At 43.7% G+C, this 23,951-nt stretch overlaps 1 protein-coding gene across 7 annotated transcripts in view; it reads left to right on the forward strand.

The window, feature by feature from the left end:
• The first annotated feature begins 1,740 nt into the window (after positions 1-1,740).
• SGSM3 (small G protein signaling modulator 3) overlaps positions 1,741-23,951 on the forward strand; it is a 34,718-nt gene continuing 12,507 nt past the window's right edge. For 6 of the 7 annotated variants that reach the window (XR_003433021.1, XM_027107744.1, XM_027107748.1 and 3 more), the window contains exon 1: positions 1,741-1,866. The gene's annotated coding sequence lies outside the window, so the exon portion shown is untranslated. The remainder of the gene's footprint in view (positions 1,867-23,951) is intronic. The other variant, XM_027107745.1, reaches the window with a different exon arrangement.

Below are 23,951 nucleotides of genomic sequence, written 5' to 3' on the forward strand. Positions count from 1 at the left end.
GGAGAGGCCACAACAGTGAGAGGCCCGCGAACCGCAAAAACAAAACAAAACAAAACAGGAGGCCCTCTTCTCATATAACAAGATCCTCTGGCCTTAGAAAAGCCATGTTAGATCTGCCCTTTCAGATTCTGATGCTTTATTTTGTACTGAAAGTTCATATTTGTGGTAGTATTGGGCCTTCCTTATCTACAGTGGGTCAGAAACTGTGGATAGGTAACATCCCAGCCCAAGCTGGAGTGGAAGGAGGGGCTCCAAGGGATACTTGGGAGCTATGCAGACCACCCCCTTGTCCTCAGTCCCCACAGGAGTTTCCTAGGAAATAACAAGGTCCTATCAAATAGTGATGTCAAGTGGCCACAGATGAGGTTGAGAGGGAGACTGGAGCCATGAATGCTTCGGGTCAAGTTTCCATCCACAAATGGAGCCTTCCACTGATATGGCTCTAGGGCACTGGGAAGTTTAAAACTATGGGACAGTGTTACACCTCTGCCATGGCTTTATAAAGTTGTAACTAGGATAGTGCTAGTTGTGAGAGTACAGGCCAAGGACAGTTGACCCTTGAACAACGTGGGGGTTAGAGGCACTGCCTTCTGTGTGGTTGAAAATCCACATATAACTTTAGAGTTGACCCTCTGTATCTGCAGTTCTTCAACCACTATTAGTTCCCATTATTGATATTTTGGCCAAGTTCTCTGCAAAATTCTAATGATAAAATTTGCCCAGCTTTTGCCACAGGAGTGTTTGTGAAAAACATGAAAGTGCTTTGTGAAGTGAGCATAACACAATGCGGTCCTGATTGAGAATGCCTTAGTGTGTTTTGTAGGCTTCACCTGTGGTTCCCATTAATTCACTGTATCATCCCCACCTTGGAACACCCTTAGGAACCTGAGCTCAGGTTAATAAGCAGCTCTAAAACGAAATTGTGGTATATCTCTTCAGAGTAGGGTGAAGTTTCTAGAAAAATATTCCTGTAATCCTGTTATAGCTTTTGGTGACCTTTCTAAAACATGGCAAGTGCTTTTTTGTTTTTTAAAACTAGAGCCTGATGTCCACTGGGACCTGGATATCAAATGGAGACGGGCGCTGCTGCCATCATGGACTGTTCATTCGTACTGCACTTTAACATTTTCTCAGACAGCATCCAGTTCTCACAACCACCACAAGTTCACATTCTCATTTTATGGGTGAGCCAAATGTTAGCATGGTTGATAGACTCAAATGCAGGCCTCTGACTACACCCTCTCATTGCATTATGCCTGAAGATTGAATTTCTTGGGTAGGACTTCAACCAATTTGTTACTAGTTGCGGCTCCTTCCAAGGCTTGTGAATTGTGTAAGAGTGGATCAGGCTGGCCTAGGACTGGTTTGTACACCCGTAAAGAAGGCACTTAAATGTTTAGAAAATGAATATCAGGTAAGCCGCTCCTTCCCAGAGCCCTGCCGCGTCTATCCCCCATCCTGACCACTGGTCGACCCCATATTCCCCTAACTCGTAGGGCTGCAGCGCAGACGGGAGGCCAGGTGGGCATCGCTGGGCCAAAATTGGGCTTCGAAGGTCGCCTCTCCACCTCCACCCCCAGTACCCCCCCCCCCCCCCACCCCCCCGGCGGAGGACGCGGCCTAGTCTCCGAAAGGGGGCTGGTGTGCGGGGTCCAGAAGCGCGCAGACCCCACCGCAGCTCCCGGCCAACGGATCCGAAAGACTACAGCCCCCAGCATGCCTCGCGGCCGCCCGCTCGGCCCAGCGCGCGTGCGCGGTGGCGCCGCCGAGGGCCGACAGGGACTGAGCCTGGAGCCTGACGAGCGTTGGCACGGTGGTGGCGGAGACCCGCGGCTGCGGGGCAGCTGGACGTACCCCGCGGGGCAGGTGAGTGCGGAGCGAGAGGTTGGCCGAGACTCGCTGGGTCTGCGGGGCCCGGCGCCCACCCATGCCCCTCCGGTGGGGACGCTAGGGGCTGTGGACCGACCGACTGGCCCACGGACTTACGGGCCGAGGGGCAAGGCGGCGCCGTCGCCGGCCGGCCCTCGCTCGTGCGGCGCGCGGGGCTGGGGTCCCGGCTAGGCCCGGGCCCTCGAGGTCGGGCGCGAGGCCTGAGGGGCGCGGGCGGTGCTCGGGGCGGGGGGCGGCCTCCCGGGGAGGGACCCCCAGCCGGCCCAGCGGTAATGGGGGGCTCCCGGCGCCTGAGCTGTAGTGCCTTGGGGGCTCGAGCCCGATAACGGCCCCCTCCTGCGGCTGGGAGCAATTTACAGAAGCCGCACCTCAGGCTGGCGACCTTTTTTGTATTTTGGGTTTTTTTGATAAAACGGCTGCTTCGAATACGTTTACAGCAGCAGAGTCCTCTTCAGGTGTGACTTGTAACTTTACCTTAAAGATTCAAGTCTGCGGTCAGAACACAGGCTCAGATTCTGGCCAGACTCTGAACACACTGTAATATGGGTTTTTAACGCTGGAGAAATTGAGGCATGTACTATCCAGGACTCAGCCAGTGTGGTTAGGATTGGAATTTTGAAAATTGTTCTCATACATGGTTTAATGATAGATCCAAGATGCTTTTTATATGGGGCGGGGGGGAGAGGTGATTTAAAGTCTCTTTTTGGTGACGAATGACTGTATCATATTTTCCAGTCTTGTGCTGCATATGCGATTTGTGGTGGGTTGGTGGCCCTTTTTTGCTTGCTCTTTGGTGGGATATTTAGAGGTGTCTGGAATATTCTTTACCCTTCTTTCTTTTTCTTTCTTGGTAAATTCAAGTTCCTAATCAGACTCTGTTTCACAAAAAGTGAATTTTCAACTTCGACTTGTTTATTTGTAGCTTTTGTGATTGTTTATGATTAAGTTTGTAGGTACACATATATTTCCTCCTCATCTCTTTTCCGTATCTTCCAGTTCTCTCTGAACTCTAAACGATGGAGTTATATCTTCTTTGTTTTACATATTTATTTGTGTTCTCCATAATTAGCTGGTAATTGATTCTAAATAATAGTCAATATCTTTCTCGTCTTTTAATAATCACAGGTGTCTGTAGCCTTTTCATCACTAATTGTTACATTAGCCTGGGCTTTAGCCCTCTTCTATCCCTTTTTAAGCATGGGTGTGTGTAATCTGGGAGAGAGGGCCGGGGTGAGGTGTTTCTCTTGACCAGATATAGGTAACAGGTGAACACGACCCATGGCATCAACTTTAGAAGGCTGTGAACAAAAATTGTTAAATATTAATCTTGTGAATTTGGGAACTTGTCAGGTTGACAGAAGAGTCGGTGAGGTACCTCACAGAAATGAACCTGACGTCAGGGTAAAATATTGAGAAAGGACCTCAGGAATCATCTCTTTTATCATACTGCTATCTTTCAGTGCCCAGAGTGGATGCTGGGGACACCTTGTTGGCTTAGAAACTTAAACAAGGTTCTGTGTGTTTGTGTTTTTGGTTTCTCTCTTCCTAGTTCTCAATGAACACTTTGGCAGGAGCTCAAAATCTGGTACATTTGATAATTTAACATCAGTTTCATCTGCTTATTCTCCAGATTGTCTCTCTTCCTCAGCTGGTGACATCAGTAATTTTCCACAGCAGCCATTCATGAGCTCATGCGGACTGTCACAAGGAAGTGGAATAGCACAGAGGGTGGCACATACAGGAGAAATAAGAATCTTGTTTCTTTGCCGTCACATATTACACAAGGAGTGAGACAGGAAATCTGGACTGAAGCACAAACTATGCGGGAGGGGTTAGCACACCAGGCTTCCACATACGGTAATAATCATTGGTACCACTTACTGAATCTCTTCTCTTTGCCAAGTGCTGTAATCGTCACAGTGAAGTGCAGGTTTATCATTGTCATTTTATATGTGTGTAAGTTGAAGTACAGAGGTTAAGTGATTTGTCCACAGACATAGTGACAGGGCCAGAATGCAAATTCAGGTCTCTGATTCTGACATCCCCGCTCTTCCTGCTGCACTGTCTACCCTACCAACATATATGTTCAAGTCTGTCTCATTCTCAAAGAAAAAAACAAAAAAACCCACCTTTCCTGTGGCCACCCTTCTTCTTCAAACTACTGTCACTTCCCATCTGTTTCCTTTCTAGATTTGTCCTTAAAAAGCAAACTCTATGCCCTTCTCTTCCGTTTACTCCTTATTTCATTGCAGTCTGGCCCCCACCCCTCTACTCTATTGAAATTTTTCTCATGAACTCCACTCAGCCATTGATTGAATACCTACCTTAGGTACCATCTTCTAGACTTACAAAGAGGCTGAGATATGGTTCTTGCCCTGAGGGAGTTTAGGAGCTAATGAGGGAGAAAAAGAATTTCATACATGTCACTGTATGTTAACTCCTGACTGAGCAGTCTTTGCTCTTGGGAGTGGGGGAGGAAGACTTCACTGAGAAGGTGATAGTGGACTGCCAACAGAGAGAAACCCTAAGTTGTTCCCGACAGTGGTGTCAGGACTGCATGCTTAGGTGTGGACTTTTAGAAGTTGTATCTCGCCAGTGAGAGATGGTACAGTTGAAATATACAGTGTGGGCTTTAGAGTCTGCCAGACCTGGGACCTGAGCCTTAATTTCTTCTTCATAATACCTGCCTACAGTGTCAGCTCTGTGAAAGTAGGGCCTTTGTCTTTTTCACCACCCCACTCCTCTCTCCTAGAACACTGGGCAGTAGATGTTTGTGGAGTGAATACCTCACAGGATGTTGTTCAGCTCGCGGGAGGTGCTAGACTCCCAGCAGCACCATGTGACTGAAGTAACGACACTGACGTTCAGTGTGGTTTATGAACTGATTTTGAAGACACCATTGTTTGAAACAGTATACATATAATCACCTCCCCTTTTTGAACATTTAGGCTTGTTAATTTATGCTCACAATTCATAAATGAGGAGAGAGACGTTCACCTCTTTTCTGTAGGCACAGTTAACTGCTGTGTTTTCACTTCCAATATTATGCCTCTTTTTCAGTTATAAACACATCTCTGCTTTTTCTAAGTGTTTGTGATGTAGGTTTTGTATGTATTTTTTTTCTCTGCTAATGTTCTGGATTGTTTGGGGAAGTTAATTTCTTTGGAATCATTAAATACCTTTATCAGTAAGAGTAACATGAGAAATGAGATTGGAAGCACCAGTCCAGTAATCAGAAGGCTTATTCTTGGGAAGGGCCTGATTTCCAATTAGGGCTAATAGATTTTTTTTTTTCCTTAACAAAACCATACAACTATTCCTGGTCTTCCTAGATACCTAGTTGCCTTCTAGCTAACATTCTAAATACATGAAACAACAGATCATTTCCCTCTTCTTGTGTTTGAGTTTCATTTGTAAATATCATTAATTTGTGTGACTTGAGGTTATAGGATTAAAGTCCAAGTACCACTTTTTTGTTTTGTTTTTGCTTTTGAAGTCAGTGGGATATAGTAATTAGCACCTACAGTAAAGTTCAAATTCTGGCTCTACCACTTTAAACTTTGAAAACTTAACACAGTGATATTGCTTCCCAATGCCTCATTTTGCTTATCTGTAAAATTGGGATAATTACTACTACTGTCACCACTCGATAATAGCTCTTATTTATTGGTGTTTACTATAGACTTGGCACAGTTCTAAGAATTTTACTTCTGTTAGCTCAGTCTTCACAACTACCCTTTATAGTAGTATTATGCGCACTTAGGGTGAGGAACAGTGACAAGATGGTCACCTGAGAGTTGTAATAAAGGTGTTTAATAATGTGATGGGTAGTTGTACTAAATGACCTGTAAAGTTCTCCTCAATTATGATTCTCTGATTGAAATCTCAGTCTCCAGACTCTGAGCCCTAGAGATTGTTCTAGAACAGACTGTTCCTGCCTTTCCCTGTATGGCCAGCCTGGTTTCCTGTTGTCTCTGTCTCACACCCCTGCTTCACCCAGCCCCTTACATTCTTTTTTTTTTTTAACAGTTTTTTTTTAATTATTTATTTTTGGTCATGCTGGGTCTTCGTTGCTGCACACGGGCTTTCTCTAGTTGTAGAGATGGGGGCTACTCTTCATTGCAGTGTGCGGGCTTCTCATTGCGGTGGCTTCTCTTGTTGCGCAGCACGGGCTCTAGGTGCATGGGCTTCAGTAGTTGTGGCACACGGGCTCTAGAGCACAGGCTCAGTAGTTGCGGTGCATGGGCTTAGTTGCTCCGTGGCATGTGGGATCTTCCCAGACCAGGGATTGAACCCGTGTCCCCTGCATTGGCAGGCGGATTCTTACCCACTGTGCCACCAGGGAAGTCCTGCCCATTACGTTCTTCACATCACCTTCTCATTGAGCCTTCCCTGAACACCTAATTTAAAATTGCAACTTCCTGGGACTTCCCTGGCCGTTTTCAATGCAGGGAGCATGGGTTCGATCCCTGGTCGGGGAACTAAGATCCCTCATGCCGCGCAGCCAAAAAAAAAAAAAAAGTTATTGTCTAACCCTAAGGTTTATAACAGCAGGAGGACAACCTCCTCTGACATCTTTCCTGAAATTTCTGGTGATAATGATGCTGGTCTGAGTGTAATGCAGTTTGCCTGTTACCATGTTGTTCCCAAGTTTTTGATTCAGTTTGAGGTTGGAATAGTGGAAATAGCAGACTTAGCTTCTGGTCTGGCTGTGTCACCTACTCTCTTTACGGCTTTAAATGAGTCTTTTGACGTCTTTAGCCTCAGTTTCTTTTTTTTGAAAAAAGTAAGAGGGAGATAAACTCAAAAGATCCTTCTAACTCCATCATTCGTGACTGATCTAAGAGCCTTTGCCCTGCGCCCAGCACTGAAGAAGCTAATGATCTCTAAACATAGGTGCAGGTCTGTTAGAGAAATTCATTTGCTCTTGTACTATGGGGATTCTCTCCTAATTTATATTTAATTTGGAATTTTCACAAAAATTTATGTTTCTTAATACAGTTGCTTGTATCATGTTTTAACTCTGCCTGGCTCCCACTGGGCTCCATTCCCAAGTCAAGGTACATTGTTCTTACATATGCACAAGTGGCTTCTATGTCTTCCCAGAGCACTGTGCTGGAGAATTGACAACTCAGTTGTACTAGTCAGTGTGGTAGAGAGGGACCACTTAGGAGTCACTTCTGACTCACTGACTGATATGGACAAGCTGCTTAACCTCTCTGAGCCCTGGTTTTCTCAAGTGTAAAATGGGGAGTGCTTAGTAAGTATGGTAAATGCTCAGTAAACACTTTTCCTTCTTTCATTGTATCTCCCTTCTAATACCTCCATCTAACCACTGCCACAAAGTACATAGGATTGGATTACCATACTCTAGGGTTATTAGGTAGGTGTTTTCATATCTGCAAATGAAAAATTCCCAGTAATTATATGGATGGTATGGCCAAATGAGTGACTTAAAGGTAGTTTTTGACCTCTATGGTTTCATTATATGAGGAATAGGGACTTTGTTAACTATATTTATGATCTGTTCCTTTTAAGTGCCCGAAGCTCCCGAAGCTCCTAATATGCTAATATAAAGCTTTAAATATAAATATTTCAGTGCCCTTTTTTGCCAGTCAGCCCTCAAGGAGCTTTATTTTCCTCAAAAACTCTTGTCTGCATTTTTCAGAGCTACCTGAATGTCGAGTTGAGGTTAGGTACCCATTGTTTGTTTCACTTTTACTTCTAAGGAGGGTGTTGCTCCCCAGCCCTGGTGGTAGGAATGACAGAAGGTCCATGCAGTACATTACTTCTGCTTTCCTTATCACAGTCCAGGTGCTTCTAGGCTGTAAATCTTAGGGGAGTGATCAGATTACCTTGGGTGATTATTTTACAGGAAGACCTAGAGTGGATGGGCCTGGTGCAGAAGCCTGCACAGGAGAGCCTCATTTACCTGGTGCTGCTGTGCAGGAGAGGGAGAGCCATATCTGGGCTTGTGGAGTTCTGGCGGGGAGAGTCCTGTTTCCCTCGTCTGTGTTTCCAGTCCGCGCTCTACCTTGCACAGTCATGCCTAAATCTTGCCTGAAGGAACACTATCTCTGGTCACAAAGAAAATATTGACTCAGGGTCGGGGAAACAGCCCCAGCTGTAAGCCTGTGGGAGCGGGAGTGGAGGGAGTGGAGCGCACCCAGGTGTTGATTCCTGGGTCGTTTTGCTCTTTAGCTGATGCCTGTTTGGAAGGAGGCAGTTTGAGAAATTTGGATGCCTTTTTCACTGGGGAGATTAAGAATAAAGTGAATAATAAACATGTTTTCAACAAGAATGATTGGGGTGACTGGAGGGGGGAGCCAGTTCTAGAAGATTAGTGCCACTAGCTGCTTTATCGTGGTGTTTGGTGGGGCTCAAGTTTTGAGACTTTCTTTCCATACTGTGGTAATTGCTTCATTTAGCAGCATGCTGTAAGAGAAAGTGGTGGGTTCTAAGGTCTGAAAGAAGGGTGCTGCGGCTGGAGCATCGAGCGAGTGTCTAAGGCTGAGAGATGAGGCTGGAACGGTCAGCAGGGACTACTAGCTCATGCAATCTTAAAAGTCAAGTTAACAAATTTGGACTTTTTTCCAAAAGTCAGAGGGAAGAAAAGGGGCTTTAAAGAGGAGAAGGAAATAATCAGTTGCATTTAAAAAGGATTTCTGTGCTGGGTAGAGAGTAGAATCTGCAGAATCAGAAATTCTGAGGGGTGGACCCCAGCTGTCTGGGTTTTAAGAGCTGTCTGTTTTTGTGTTTTTCTAATTTATTTACTTATTTTTGGCTGCATTGGGTCTTTGTTGCTGTGCGCGGGCTTTCTCTAGTTGCGGTGAGAGGGGGCTACTCTTCGTTGCGGTGCACGGGCTTCTCATTGCAGTGGCTTCTCTTGTTGCGGAGCATGGGCTCTAGGCACGCGGGCTCAGTAGTTGTGGCTCGTGGGCTCTAGAGCGCAGGCTCAGTAGTTGTGGTGCACGGGGTTAGTTGCTCCGCGGCCTGTGGGATCTTCCCAGACCAGGGCTCGAACCCAGTCCCTTGCATTGGCAGGCAGATTCTTAACCACTGCGCCACCAGGGAAGCCCTGTCTGGGTTTTAAAGAAGCCCTCCAGGTGATTCTGATACACTCTGCAGTTTGAGGACCACTGATGGAGTTCATTTAAGAGAGAGGGAACAATATTGTAAAGTCAGGGAACTAAACTCCATGGTATTGCTGAAGTGTAGCTTGTATTTTTTAAAAGTAGTTGTTTTATATGCCTAAATAAAGAAATAAGATAAGCTAATAAAACGTACATTACATAATCAGTCTAAATCACTTACCTTGGAATGTCAATAAAATGAACATAAGCCCTATATCCCACATTATGTGAGAAGGCCAACACCCTCCCCCAGGTTTTTTAAATTTAACTTCTTTAATTCTCATAACAATGTGTAAGGTAGGAATTATTATCCCTATTTTCAGACCTTTCTTTGATTTTCCCCTCAAACCACAGTCAAGGCTATTATGAGTCCAGCAGGCTTTCTTGAAGGTATGTATGGCAAAGGGGTATTACCTTGCAACAAGCACACTAACTTAAATTGGGGTTTGGATTGTTCTTTGCTTAAGAGGCATTTGGTCCACCCCTAAGGCCTCCCCACTCCCAGGCACGCAGCATGTCACTGTCTCATGGGTGGCTCTGTCCTGAAGGATGCAGCTCCTTACCCATCTCTGGACTGCTGTTCCCTTCCCCTCTGTAGTCCAGGCCACCCCTACCTCCAAATTTCCATTAATTTCCTTTGCTAGACAATCGATAGATCTCTCCTTTTCTAATCTGTGGCTTCAAGGTTTACCTTCCACCTTTAAGGAGCTTATCAAAATATTTTCCCAAAGATAAACCTCCTCTCTGGGAAGCATTCAGGAGCCAACTTTATTTTTTTAAATAAATTTATTTATTTATTTTTGGCTGCGTTGGGTCTTCGTTGCTGCACGCGGGCTTTCTCAAGTTGCAGCAAGCAGAGGCTACTCTTCGTTGTGGTGTGCGGGCTTCTCATTGCGGTGGCTTCTCTTGTTGCCTAGAGCACGGGCTCTAGGCACACGGGCTTCAGTAGTTGTGGCACGCGGGCTTAGTTGCTCCGCGGCATGTGGGCTCTTCCCGGACGCAGGCAGATTCCTTTCCTTCCTTCCTCCCTTCCTCCCTTCCTCCCTTCCTCCCTTCCTCCCTTCCTCCCTTCCTCCCTCCCTCCCTCCCTCCCTCCCTTCCTTCCTTCCTCCCTCCCTTCCTTCCTTCCTTCCTTCTTTCTTCATTGCGTCTTCGGTGCTGTGCGTGGGCTTTCTCTAGTTGTGGCAAGCGGGGTCTACTCTTTGTTGAGGTGCGTGGGCTTCTCAATGCGGTGGCTTCTCTTGTAGCAGAGCACGGGCTCTAGGTGCTCAGGCTCAGTAGTTATGCCTCTCCGGCTCTAGAGCACAGGCTCAGTAGTTGTGGCACATGGGCTTAGCTGATCTGCGGCATGTGGGATCTTCCCGGACCAGGGATTGAACCCGTGTCCCCTGCATTGGCAAGTGGATTCTCAAGCACTTCGCCACCAGGGAAGTCCTTGCAGGCGAATTCTTAACCACTGTGCCATCAGGGAAGTCCCAAGAGCCAACTATTAAAATAGTAATTTTCCACTGTCCTATTATTATAATATTATAAAATTTTAGGTTCATTTTAGGGATCACTAGGTTAATTACCTTGCTTCAAGTGACGTATTAAACTCAAATAGCAATAATTTTTTACTAATCTATTCTTTGATTTCTGTTTACAAAGCTGACACTATAAAGTAGAAAAGGCACATTTTTAAAAAATCCAAATCCTCTCCCAAACTAGACAAATATACTTTATTTAAAAAAATCTTCAAAGGGCAAGTTCCTCACAGCACTGTTTTTATTGCAAAAATTGCTGTTAGGTGCTTAAATGTTGTATCTACAGATGACTACATTAGTAAATTATAGGACATATGGTTATAAATACTGCATGATTACTGGGGAAGTGCTGATAATTTGATGTGCAGTAGAGAAAAATATTTTAAAATCTGAAATATAAGAACTGTGTATGTGTGTAGAGAAAAACCAAAAGAGAGCATAGGAAAGAAGAAAGTGTGATTTATTGAGATGGCAAACTTTTTAAAAAATTTTAGGAAATAGCAGAATTTTTAAAAATTTTGATTTCTGTTAATGTCATTGTGTTAGTATAATTACAAAACTCAGAGGAGAGTCCCGCACTTCCTTCCCATGATAAACCCAGTGACTGTATATGCTGCAGAGATTTTCTTCTGACCTACAGCTTACATGTATCCTGCTACCACTTAAGTCTGTCATCTGTGTTCTCAGTAGAAAAGAGCAGAACTGTGTAAAGTGCCCAGAAGTGCTCGGAAGAAGCTCCCCTGAGCCTCGGGCTCTGACAGCCAGTGTCCTACCTGACCCCAGCTCGGGTGTGGCTGGGGACCAAGTAAGCGCCCGATCTGTGGAGAAAACTCGGGACAGGGAGGCATATCTGTACAAGTAGATTCGGAAATAGCATTTTTTCCCCATTAGAGTCTGTCTTGCAAATTGATGTACTTTTCTGGTCTCCTGGTTTATAAGCATCTTTTTCCTTTAAACTGCTTTTAGTGACTTTTGCTTTGGGCAGAGTATTTCATTTCAGTGTACTGGAAAGAAACTGCAACTCCATGTGAAGTCATACACCTGGGGATCTTGTTTAGCCTTGAACAAAACAAAACAAAAAATTGGTGTGGAAACCTGGTTTCAGCAGCTTAGGGAGTTCCTGACTTCACAGTTGCTGTTAAGATGTCAGATTCATGCTGAGCAGTGTTAGAAAAGTGTTAGTTACAAATGAGAGAGAAAGTGATCCTTTTCACAGTTATATATATAAGCTATCTGTAATAGTTTGCACCTTTTTTTTTCACTTTTGCTTTCTTTGGTTTCGTGTAAATCCCTGTGGAGATGGATATTTGAGGTGATAAGTAGTAGCCCTGTGAGAGGAAGAGGAAGGCAGGATACAGAGAAACTGCATAGTTGTTTTAAGTTCAGGCTTCATTTGTGGACCTCAGAAAACTCAAGGACACATTCTTATTCCCTCAGTGTTCTGTACTTAAACTGTAATTTTTAAAATTGAGATATAATTCATGTACCATAAAAATCACCCTTTTAAAGTATACAATTCAGAGGTTTTCAGTATATTCACTGTTGTGCAACCATCACCACTAATTCCAGAATATTTTCATCACCCCCAAAAGAAACCACATACCCACTAGTAGTAATTCCCTATTTCCCCCTCCCTCCAGCCCCTGGCAACCACTAATCTACCTTCCTTCTCTATGGATTTGCCTATTCTGAGCATTTTATATAAATAGAATTATACATTGTGTGGTCTTTTGTGACTGGCTTCCTTCACTGAGCATAATGTTTTCAAGGTTCATCCATGTTGGTACATGTGTCAGTACTTCATTCCTTTTTATGGATGAATAATATTCCATTGTATGGATATACACATTTTGTTTATCCATTCATCACTTGATGGACATTTGGATTGTTTCCACTTTTGGTTTTTTGTTTTTGTTTTGTTTCCACTTTTGGACTATTATAAATAATGCTGTTGTGAACATTCATGTACAATTTTTGATGTGATATATTATTTTTAAACACAATACCTCTGTACTTTTTCAAAAAAGAGAACATTTAAAATCAAAACTAATGAGCCCCATACTCCTACCACAAAATCAGCCATATTCCTTTTTTTATTACCTTCAACATGTATATATTATATATTTTTTAAATGGCTGAAATCACATACTATCTTCATGCTGATGACTACTTTTCTTCTCTTCCCTCTTCAACTCACTTCAACTGCACTTCCACCCTCACCATTAAAAATTAAAGCTCTCTCATAAATCATAGCAATGTTTTCTTTCTTTTTTTTTTTTTTTTTTGCGGTACGCGGGCCTCTCACTGTTGTGGCCTCTCCCGTTGCGGAGCACAGGCTCCGGAGGCACAGGCTCAGCGGCCATGGCTCACGGGCCCAGCTGCTCCGCGGCATGTGGGATCTTCCCAGACCGGGGCACGAACCCATGTCCCCTGCATCGGCAGGCGGACTCTCAACTACCGTGCCACCAGGGAAGCCCTGTAGCAATGTTTTCTTAGGTCAGTCTCCCAAGGCAATAGAAATTTAAAAATGGGACCTAATCAAACTTACAAGCTTTCGCACAGCAAAGGAAGCCATAAACAAAACGAAAAGACAACCTACAAATGGGAGAAAATATTTGCAAATGACGTGACCGACAAGGACTTAATTTCAATAATACACAAACAGCTCACACAACTCGATAACAAAAAAACAACCCAATCAAAAAATGGACAGAAGACCTAAATAGACATTTCTCCAAGGAAGACATGTAGATGGCCAGTAGGCACATGAAAAGACGCTCAACATCACTAATTATCAGAGAAGTGCAAATCAAAACTACAATGAGGGGACTTCCCTGGTGGCACAGTGGTTAAGAATCCACCTGCCAATGCAGGGAACACGGGTTCAAGCCCTGGTCTGGGAAGATCCCACATGCTGCGGAGCAACTGAGCCCGTGTGCCACGACTACTGAAGCCCTTGTGCCACAACTGCTGAAGCCCGTGTGCCTAGAGCCCGTGCTCCGCAACAAGAGAAGCCACCACAATGAGAAGCCTGCACACCACAATGAAGAGTAGCCCCCGCTCACCACGACTAGAGAAAGCCCGCGTGCAGCAACGAAGACCCAACACAGCCAAAAAAAAAAAAGAAAAAAAAAACTACAATGAGGTATCACCTCACACCAGTCAGAATGGCCATCATTAAAAAGGCTACAAATAATAAATGCTGGAGAAGGTGTGGAGAAAATGGAGCCCTCCTACACTGTTGGTAGGAATGTAAATTGGTGCAGCCACTCTGGAAAACAGTATGGAGATTCTTTAAAAAACTAAAAATAGAGTTACCATATGATCTAGCATCCCACTCCTGGGCATACATCTGGGGAAAACTCTAATTCGAAAAGATACATGCACCCCAGTGTTCACAGCAGCACTATTTACAAAAGCCAAGACATGGAAGCAACTAAATGCTCATTGAAAAATGAATGGATAAAGAAGATGTGGTATATATATACAATGGGATACCACTCGGCCATGAAAAAGAATGAAATAATGCCATTTGCAGCAACATGAACGGACCTAGAGATTATCATACTAAGTGAAGTAAGTAAAACAGAAAAAGACAAATATATGGTATCACTTATATGTGGAATCTAAAATATTATACCAATGAACTTATTTATAAAACAAACAGACTCACAGATATAGAAAACAAATTTATGGTTACCAAAGGGGAAGGGGGGGAGCGGGATAAATTAGGAGTTTGGGATTAGCGGATACAAACTACTATATATAAAATAGATAAACAACAAGGTCCTTCTGTATAGCACAGGGAACTATATTCCGTATCTTATAATAACGTATAATGGAAACAAATATGAAAAGGAAGATGTGTATATACATGTATAACTGAATCACTTTACTGTACACCAGAAACTAACACAACACTGTAAATCAACTATACTTCTATTTTAATTAATTAATTAAAACCAAAAGTTCAAGAAAAATAACACAATTAAAGCTCTTGTCACCACCAACCTCCAGCTTGCCAAACCAATGACCAGTTCTCTGTCCTCCATAACACCTGACCTCTAAGTAGCACCTGACACTGATGATCACCTCCTCCTCGTAGAAACACTTTCTTTTGGTTTCCACAGTGCCACACACTGCTAGTGTTCCTTCTACTTCATTGGTCACTCCTCAAACTATTTTTTGTATATTTTTCTGCCTAACCTCTAAATGTTGGTATGTTCCAGGATCTGGTCCTCGGCCCCCTATTCTGCATTCTCTCCTTAGCCACGACATCTAGTCCTGGTGTTTCTCAAATTCACGTCTCCAGTTCTGACTACTGTGAACTCTGTACTCATATATACAATTGCCCAGTTGACCTCTCCACTTAGAGGTCTAATAGACATCCCCACTGAACATGGCCAAAGCAGATTGCTTGCTAACCATGAAACCTGCTCTCCCCCAGTCTCCCTTCATCTTGGTTAATGGGATCTGCACAGTTGCTCAGGTCAAAAGCCTAGGAGACATCATTGATTCTTCCCATTATCTACCTCTATATCTCCAAATTATATCCAGAATCTAGTTACTTGTCATCAACTCAACTGATTTGGTCCAAGATACCATCTGTCACCTGGACCACTGTAATAGTTTCCACTCTAAACCCCTCTGTAGTTCATTCTTCAGAAAGTAGCCAGTGCGATTTCTTTAAAAACCTAAGTCAGACCGTGTCATGCCCATGCTCAAAGCTCTTCAATGGCTTCCCATTAAAATGAAGTCCAGAGTCTTTGCTATGAGCAGTAGGCCCTACATAATCCAGGTCGTCGTGCCTTTCCAGTGATATCTGCTACTTTCCCCCTCATTGCTCCATCTCAGACACACTTGTCTTTTATTTCTCCAGTATAATAAATCTTTTGTTCCTTAAGGTCCTTGCACAAGCCGTTTCCTCTGTTTGAGCTTCTAAGTCTTTGTGGAACTGACTCCTTGTCATTCTGGTGTCAGCTGAAATGTCATCTCCTCAGAGAGGCCTTTCCTGACCACCTATCAAAAATAGTCCTGCCCCTATCTGCCTCTGAAATTATTCTTTCATTTACTTGTTTATTGTCTTTTCTGTCACTAATATTAATAGCTGGCTTTATTAAGCACATACTATGTGCTATGTATTGTGATAAATATTTACATTTTCTCATTTGTCATCATTTTACAGATGAGGAAACTGCAGGTTCATAAAAGCGAGAACTTTGTCTTGTTTTACTGCTATATCCCTTGCATGTGGAACAGTGTCTGGGGCATAGTAGTTGCTCAAAAAATATTTGTTGGTTGGATAGATGAACAAAAGACTCCTAGATTTATATCTCTAGTTTTTACATCCCCTTGAAGATGTAAACTTGTGTATCCAGTCACCTGCTTAACAGCTCCACTTGGATTTCTAAGAAACATTTAAATTATCCTACAACTCTTCATTCCCTCTTCCCCCAAACCTGTTTCTTTCCCACTCACCAGCATATTAGTAAATGTCATCATCGTAAACCCAGGAATTCAGACCAGAAACCTAGGCCTCACTTTGGGATGCTCCCTTTCTTCACTCCCCACATCCAACCCAGAAGCAAGGCCTATTGGTTCTGCCTCTGGTTATATCTTGAATCCATTTACTTCTCCCCACATCCACTGTCACCACTTTAGTCTCACTCCCCGTCATCTTTCCTGGAGCTTGTGCTTTCAAACTGGTCTCACTGTATCCACTCTTGTCTCTCCACAAGCCATTTGCCAAACGGCAGCCAAAGTGATTTTTTAAAAAACGTGTTAGTTCACGCCACCGCCATGTTTAGGATCCTTTTGTAGCTTCCCATTGTCCTTAAAATCTAAATCCTTCACTGTGACCTACAGTTCCTTGACAATCTGGGTGCCTCTACCTCTCCAGTTTCCTCTTACCGTTGTCCCCCTTGTCCATTGTGTTTCAGTTACTGGGCTTTCTTTTCTTCCAAGGCCTTTACCCACCTGAGAGCCTGTGGACTTGCCTTTCTTTCTGCCCATGACTCTACCCCCATCTTTGCAAGGCTGGCTTCTTGTCCTTGCGGTTTCAATTCAAGTAGTGCTAGTGCGTCAGTGATTCCGTCCCTGGATTCTTTTTGTTTTGGTTTGGTTTTTGGTATTTGGGGGGGTGGTGCAGTAGAAAAAAATAGTAGCTTTATTGCTTTCCCAGGCAAACCTTCCCTGGATTCTATATCACATCACCCTTTTGTTTTATTCAGATCACTTGCCATACTCTGAAATTCTTATTTATTTATCCATCTATTTGTTTTCTGTTTGATTTTCCCCCTCTAGATTGTAAATCATTGTTGCCCTAGCACATGATATGTTTTGGGGAAATATTTGGGGAGTAAATGACAGATATACACGTTTCTGAGTGCACATGCTACATACATTTTCCCTTAATATTATATCATAAATAGTATCCATATTTTTTTAGTCCCTATAATTGGACTTCTTTTTTTTAAATAAATTTATTTATTTTACTTATTTATTTTTGGCTGCATTGGGTCTTTGTTGCTGCGCGCTGGCTTTCTCTAGTTGCGGCGAGCGGGGACTCCTCTTCGTTGCAGTGCCTGCGCTTCTCATTGCAGTGGCTTCTCTTGTGGAGCACAGGCTCTAGGTGCGTGGGCTTCAGCAATTGTGGCTCACAGGCTCTAGAGCGCAGGCTCAGTAGTTGTGGTGCACAGGCTTAGTTGCTCCGCGGCATGTGGGATCTTCCTGGACCAGGGCTTGAACCCGTGTCCCCTGCATTGGCAGGCGGATTCTTAACCACTGTACCACCAGGGAAGCCCGTACCACAGTTCTTTATCCATTTACCAGTTAAAGGACATTTGAGTTGTTTTCAGATTTTGGCAGTCACAGATAAAGTTGCCACAAACGTTTACATACAGGTTTTTGTGTAAACAAAAGTTTCATTTTCCTTAGATAAACATACCTAGGAGTGCATTTGTTGGGTTGTATGGTAAGTACATGTCTAACTTTATAAGAAACTGCCAAACCCTCTTCCAAAATTGTGGTACCATTTTGCATTTCTACCAGCAGTGTATGAGAGTTCTAGTTGCTCTGAATCCTCGCCAGCACTTAATATTGTCAGGTGGTTTGTTTTTTAATTTAAGCCATTTAATATGTGTATGGTAATATCTCATTGTGGTTTTAATTTGCATTCCTTAATAACTAATGACATTAAGTATCTTTCTGTATGCTTGTCATCCGTATATCTTCTTTGTTAATGTTTCTGTTCAAATCTTTTGCCCATTTTATTTTTTTTAATATTAATTTTTGAACGTGTTGGGTCTTAGTTGCGGCCTGCGGGCTCTTTGTTGTGACGCACAGGCTTCTATCAAGTTGCGGTGCACGGGCTTCTCTCTGTGGCGCGCAGGCTCCAGAGCACATGGGCTCTGTAGTTGTGGCCCCTGCGGTATGTGGGATCTTTGTTCCCCTACCAGGGATTGAACCCATGTCCCGTGCATTGGAAGGTGGATTCTTAACCACTGGACCACCAGGGAAGTTACGCCCATTTTATTTTTTTAATTGGATTGTTTGTTTCCAGCTCACTGAGTTTAGAGAATTCCTTATATTCTGGATATGTGTTCTTTATTAAATGTGTGATTTGAACATATTTTCTACCACCAGTGGCTTCTGATAAAGTCTAATTTAATCAAGTTTTTTTCTTTTATAGATCATACTTTTAGTGCAATATCTAAGAAATCTTTGCCTAACCAAGGTCACAAACATTTTTTCCTATGTTTTCTTCTAGAAGTTTTGTAGTGATTCTTCTAGGACCATTTGTTGAAAAGACTATCCTTTCTCCATTGAATTGCATTTATATGTTTGTTGAAAATTAATTATTTACTTTCCTAGGGCTGCCATAATAAATTATCACAAAGTGGGTGACTTAGAACAACAGTAATATTGTCTCACAGTTTTGGAGGCCAGAAATCTGAAATCAAAGTGTCGGCAAGGCCATGCTCGCTCTGAAACCGGTAGGGGAGGATCCTTCCTTGCTTCTTCCAGCTTCTAGTAGCCCCAGGCGTTCCTTGGCTTATTACACTATAATTCCAGTCTGGGCTTCACATGGTGTTCTCCCTGTCTCTTCATATTTTCTCTCTATATATATCTGTGTCCAAATTTCCCCTTTTTATAAGGACACGAGTCATAATGGATTAGGGCTTACCTTAATGAGGTCGTCTTAAGTTGGTTAAATCAGCAAAGACCCATTCTCCAAATAAGGTCACATTCTGAGGTACTGAGGGTTGGGACTTCAACATATCTTTTTTGGGGGACACAATTCATAACGTTTATTGACCATATGTATGGGTCTACTTCTGGATTACCTATTCTGTTCCATTGATCTATATGTCTTTCCTTTTGCCAGTGTCACCTGTACTACATGTAGCTTTATAGTAAGTATTGAAATCAGGTAGTGTGAATTCTCCAACTTTCTGCTTTCAAAATTATTTTGAGTATTTTGATTCCTTTGCCTATCCATTTAAATTTTAGAATCAGCTTGTCAGTTTCTGCAAGATATCCTACTGGGATTTTGTTTTGTTTTGTTCTGAGTATAGCTGCTTTACACTGCTGTGTCCGTTCCTGCTGTACAGCATAGTGAATCAGCCATACGTGTACATATATCCCCTCTTTTTTGGATTTCCTTCCCATTTAGGTCACCACAGAGCACTAAGTAGAGTTCCCTGTGCTATACAGTAGGTTCTCATTAGTTATCTATTTTATATATAGTAGTGCATATATGTCAGCCCCAATCTCCCAATTCATCCCACGCTCCCCTTTCCCCTTTGGTATCAATACGTTTGTTGTCTATGTCTCTATTTCTGCTTTGCAAATAAGATCATCTATACCATTTTTCTAGATTCCACATATATGCGTTAATATATCATATTTGTTTTTCTCTTTCTGACTTAACTTCTCCCTGTATGACTCCTACTGGGATTTTGATTGGAATTACGTTGACTCCTTTCCTTGTTCCCAATCTTAGGGGGAAAGCATTCGGTCATTTGTCATTGAGTATGATGTTAACTGTAGGATTTTTGTAGATGCCTTTTATTAGGTTAAGGAAGCTTCCTCTATTTCTAGATATCTGAGAGTTTTTATCATGAATGGATGTTGACTTTTGCCAAATGCTTCTTTTGCATCTATTGAGATAGTCATATAGTTTTTCTTCTTCAGTCTGTTGATATACTGAATTACATTGATTGACTTTTTAAATATTGAACAAGTCTTGCATTCCCAAGATAAATCCCACTTGGTCATGATGGTATTGTTTTTATGTATTGTAGAACTTATCGGCAAAAGTTGTTCATAATATTCTCTTATTATCCATTTAATGCCTCCAGGATCTGTAGTAATGTATCCTCTTCCATTCCTGATAATATTGGTAATCTGTGTCTTCTTGTTTTTCCTGTTCAGTCTGATCAGAGGTTTGATTTTATTGATCTCTAAAGGAACAGATTTTGGTTTCATTGATTTTTCTCTTTTTTTTTTGTTTTCCATTTTATTGATTTCTGTTATCTTTATTGTTTATTGCTTTTTTTTTCTTCTGCATACTTTGGACTAAATTTACCAATAAATTCAACAACTTGGATAGTGGACAGATTCCTTGAAAGTGCACAAACTATCAAAGCTCACTCAGGAGACTTCCCTGGTGGCACAGTGGTTCAGAATCCGCCTGCCAATGCAGGGGACATGGGTTCGAGCCCCAGTCCGGGAAGATCCCACATGCTGCGGAGCTACTAAGCCCGTGCGCCACAACTACTGAGCCTGCGCTCTAGAGCCCGCGAGCCACAACTACTGAAGCCCGCGCACCTAGAGCCCATGCTCCGCAACAAGAGAAGCCACAGCAATGAGTAGCTTGCCCACCTCGACGAAGAGTAGCCCCCGCTCCTTGCAACTAGAGAAAGCCTGCGCGCAGCAACAAAGACCCAATGCAGCCAAAAATAAATAAATTTATTTTAAAGAAAAAGCTCACTCAGGAGGCATAAAGATAATCTGAATAGCCTTATCTCTATGAAAGAAATTGTAGTTGAAAATCTTTCCATGAAGGAAACTCCAGGCACAGGAGACTTCATTGGTGATTTCCTTTCAACATTTAAGGAAGAAATAATACCAGTTTCTACACAAATTCTTCCTGAAAATGGAAGAGGGGGGACTACTTCCCAAATCATTCTATAAAGCAGATATCATCCTGATACCAAACCTGAAAAAGGTGTTATTAGGAAAGAAAACTACAACCAAACATCCTTCATGAACATAGATGCAAAAATTCTTAACAGAGTTTGGGCAAATTGCATTCCACAATTTCTGAAAAGGAAAATACATGACAATGACTCGGTAGGGTGAGCTTCAGGTAGTATTCCTTGTGTTGCTTGCAGGTGCTCTCTTCCCTACCTTGGGTAGCTTCCTCACACACACGCTCTGACCAGTATTCACATGAAGGTTTGGGGGTGCTCTCTGCAGATTTCTGGAGCTCTCTGTGCAAGTCTCTGCTCTGCAACTTCAGGCTGCTTCGGCCACCTCTAGCTCCCAACTCAGCTCCTCTGCCCTCCTGGGTGCCCAGTCCTGGCTGCAGACTCTCTCCAGGCGGTAGCGGGCCGTCACAGGGCTCAGCTCAATTGTTTTCTCTGTCTCAGGCTTCACTGTCCTGTGCTGCCTGTCATCCAATGTTTGAAAACCATCGTTTCATGTATCTTTCTGGCTTTTTAGTTGTTCAGGTTGGGAAAGTAAATCCAGGCCTTGTAACTCCATCTTGGCCAAAAGCGGAAGTCCATAACTGGAATGTGAAATGATTAAATCACATTTTATTGTGTCAGTATACCCAGATTTGATCAATTCCCCTAATGTTTGACATGTAAATTGTCCTCATGTTTTTGTTGTGTAGGTGATGCTGAAGTAGACCTTTTCATGTACATACCTTTCCGCGTCTATTGAATTATTTCCTTAAGATAAGTTTCCAGGAGAATAGTTACTGGATCAAAAGGCATTTTAAAAACTTACATGCTTCAAGATGACAGTCTTTTAATCTGCCTCCAGTATATTTCTTGTTTTTCAAAAGTTTCTGCCTCTCAGTACCCCTGTGACAACAGTAGGGCCGCCAGTGACGTGGCTGCCTTAGCCAGCTCCCAGATGGCTGCTTTCAGGAAGGTTTCCATAGTGACCGGAGGCTGGAAAAACCTGCCTGCCCAGATTAGCAATATCACTTCTGGCTCCTGTTGGGAACTTGGGGACTAGGGGTAGTTGGTAAGAGAAATGGCATATACGTATTATTGCAGAGACTCATTAAAATATATCCAGATCTGACCGTTTCTCACTGTCCCCATGGTAGCAAAGCCAACATTATTCCTACTGCGTCACCCCCTCCTGCCCTGCAGTCTTCTCTGTACAGCAGCCAGAGAGAGCTTTGAAATCCTAAATCAGATTCAGGTTTGCCTCTGCTCAGAGCCCTCCTGTAAGGAGAATAAGTTCCAGTTCTGTACTGCACTGCAAGGCCCTCCTGAGCAGGCTTCGCCCCCCACTGTGCTTCCTCCTCCTCCCCAGCCCCTCTCCCCTGCAGCAGCTGCACCTGCCACATCTGGTCCGGCCTTGTCTTCACCCTGCTGCTCCTGCTACCTGGATCTTCCTTCCCTCAGGAGCCATAGGACTTGGTCTCCCACTTCCTTTTGTTTGGGTCTTTGCTTGGATGTCACCTTATCCTCAGAGAGCTTTTCCTGACCACGTTAGCTACATGGCTCCTCTCTTCTGACTCTCCTATACCTTTATCCTGCTTTATTTTCCTCAGACTACTGTAGTTAGCACCATCTAACACAGCTGTGTTTATGTTCGTTGTCTGATTCTCTGCTGTGATGTAATGGCTGGGACTTTGGTTTTTCACTGCTGCGTCTCAACCCTTAGAACCATGTGTGGTTCATGGCGGTGCTCAGTAACTGTTGAGTGAATGAATGAGGTGGGCAAGCCAAGGCTGGGAAAGGGAGCTGCGGACTGAGAACTGTCTTACCAGCCCCCTCAGTCCTCCACAGCCAGAGACAGCTCCTTTCTTCCACTTATAGACAACGCCTGCTTCCTCCACACTTTCTCTGCCCTTCTGGAAGAAACAGCCAAATCACTACCTCTGAGGCGTCAGTGATGAGGAGTCTTTCTGATGATCCCAGCTAGCATGTGTTACATTGAACCATACGAAGTTGTCGTTTTTACAGGTTGTAATGGCTGGGTATCAGCAGTATCACATGGCCTTGAGTAACCTCAGTGTAGAGGGCCCAGATATTCACAGTAACTTTCTGGAAATTATGAGGACTCCTGCTAATTGCCTGATGCTTCCTGAGCACTTGCTGTGTGTCAGTGTGCTGGGGCTCTTTGCGTTCTCACTTCATCCTCATAACCACTGTGAGACGTAGGTACCGTTGCTCCAGTCTATGGAGAAGAAAACTGAGACTCAAAGAGGTGACGTGAACGTGCCCAAGGTTATAAGAAGGGGGGAGCCGCAGAGCCAGGATTTGAGTCCACATCTGTCCGACTGGAGAGGTCTTCACTTTGACCGCAGCGCCGTCCGGCCTCTGCACAAAGGTGGCAGAGGATGAGCTCGGAAGCCTTGCCCTCCTAACGCTGGTGCCACAGCAGTGTGCCTGCCCAGGGCTCCAGGCTGGCGGTGGCCTGGCTGAGCATGGGGTTATTTCCTGGCACTGTCAAGCTGGTGGCCGAGTGACATCATCTCCCCAGGTGGGGGTGGGGGGAGCATGGTGGGGCAGGGGGCACAGTTATCAGGGTCCGTTTGGGAGACTGTACGTGCATCTCTTCTAGGCTTGTTTTCTCATGTGTGAGGACCAGAGATAGTCTGCTTCAGAATATGCTGTGAGGACTGAATGATGACATGATTTTAAGAACTTCTAGCTCAGTCCCTTTAATGTTAAAATACTTGCTCCATCCAGCACAGAATTCTGATTCAAATCAGGCCCCGCATACCTGTTACACTGAAGGAAGACGTTACGTTTTCCTCACGCAGAACAGACAGACAAGTCTAGGATGGCTGGCCCATTAGGGAAGCGGGTTCTGCCATCTGTTTCTCAGCAAGGCTTGTCTGGAAGCAAGAGGGCTCCCTCCCGGCTGGGCATCAAAGCCTCCACGATGGGCATTTAGCCCAAATGTGGCCTGGTCAGGGTGTGTCTGGGGGCAGGAGTAGAGGTTGGTGACCCAGCTGAGCTGCCTTTGGGACAAGCTGTTTGGCCCCAGATTTGCAAGTGTGTCTTTAAAGAGAACTGGGATTTTTTTCACGTGCCCATTTTTCAACATTCGCTGGAGGAAAGGGTCCATAGGGCAATGTTTTCTCACAGTGCCCTCGAAGTGGTTCTTTGATTTTCCTTTTTTGTTTCTTTCTCACCTGACCCTTCTC

Source organism: Aethalodelphis obliquidens, unplaced genomic scaffold (genome assembly GCF_003676395.1).
Source record: "Aethalodelphis obliquidens isolate GAN/ISIS:26980383/991018 unplaced genomic scaffold, ASM367639v1 scaffold8, whole genome shotgun sequence".
In the NCBI taxonomy this organism is placed as follows: domain Eukaryota; kingdom Metazoa; phylum Chordata; class Mammalia; order Artiodactyla; family Delphinidae; genus Aethalodelphis; species Aethalodelphis obliquidens.